The 780-nt window shown below is 41.4% G+C and overlaps 1 protein-coding gene across 2 annotated transcripts in view; it reads left to right on the top strand.

Moving 5' to 3' along the window:
- Positions 1-780, top strand: part of BTBD10 (BTB domain containing 10) — a 21,360-nt gene that overhangs the window by 6,537 nt on the left and 14,043 nt on the right. The gene's annotated exons all lie outside the window — the stretch shown is intronic.

Below are 780 nucleotides of genomic sequence, written 5' to 3'. Positions count from 1 at the left end.
TGTTCTCCTGCCTTTCTGATCACAAGTCTCTTGTTTTTCCTCTTGACTTCCCTCTTTATTACAGCAGTCATTTGCTGAACAATCCTCCTCATTTCTTCAGCTTGCATCATGTTTTAATTTCTACCCTATGACATCTTGATTGTTATTTATTGTAGGACTTTTTTTTTAAACTATTCCTCCAGTGTATTGTGACTCCTTAAAACAGCCCGCAGACATTCTAAAAAGAATCATTTAAATAAAGCTGTCTCATAGTGCCTGGTTATCCTCCTGCCAAAAAATCTTTGGAAAAATTTTACCGACTTGTGTATTAATTTGCTTTGTTGATTTTTGTGCTTGGTGGGTTCGACTTATCAAGCATTTGATGACCTATTGCTGTGCAAATGCACAGTGATTTGTGATCGGTAAATGTACTGATTAATGTAATTAAATACTAATGATGCTTAAGTTGTCACAAAGAATAGTACATTTTTCCTAGCTTAGACTTGCTGGAAAAGGGATGCTTGTAGATTAAAAAATGGAGGTTGTGCTGTCTCGTTCTCAAAAGGCTCTTGCTGTACCTGCTTATGAAGTCAGTGAAAGGTGAATTTATTTGAAATATTAATCCAGGCAGACTTTACAGGAACAAATGCACCGTCCCCTGAAACTCTCGTGGCTTTGCCTGTCTGGGCTGATCATTGCACACGCGAGAGCTGTGCCAGGGCAAGTTGCGGTAACCTTTTCTCGGCGGTGCGCGTGTGCCGGAGCCCGGCAGCGGCGGGACCGAAATAGCTCCGCAGCCGG

This window comes from Corvus brachyrhynchos, unplaced genomic scaffold, assembly GCF_000691975.1.
Source record: "Corvus brachyrhynchos isolate BGI_N302 unplaced genomic scaffold, ASM69197v1 scaffold281, whole genome shotgun sequence".
Lineage (NCBI taxonomy): Eukaryota > Metazoa > Chordata > Aves > Passeriformes > Corvidae > Corvus > Corvus brachyrhynchos.
This window is presented reverse-complemented; position numbering and strand designations above follow the sequence as displayed.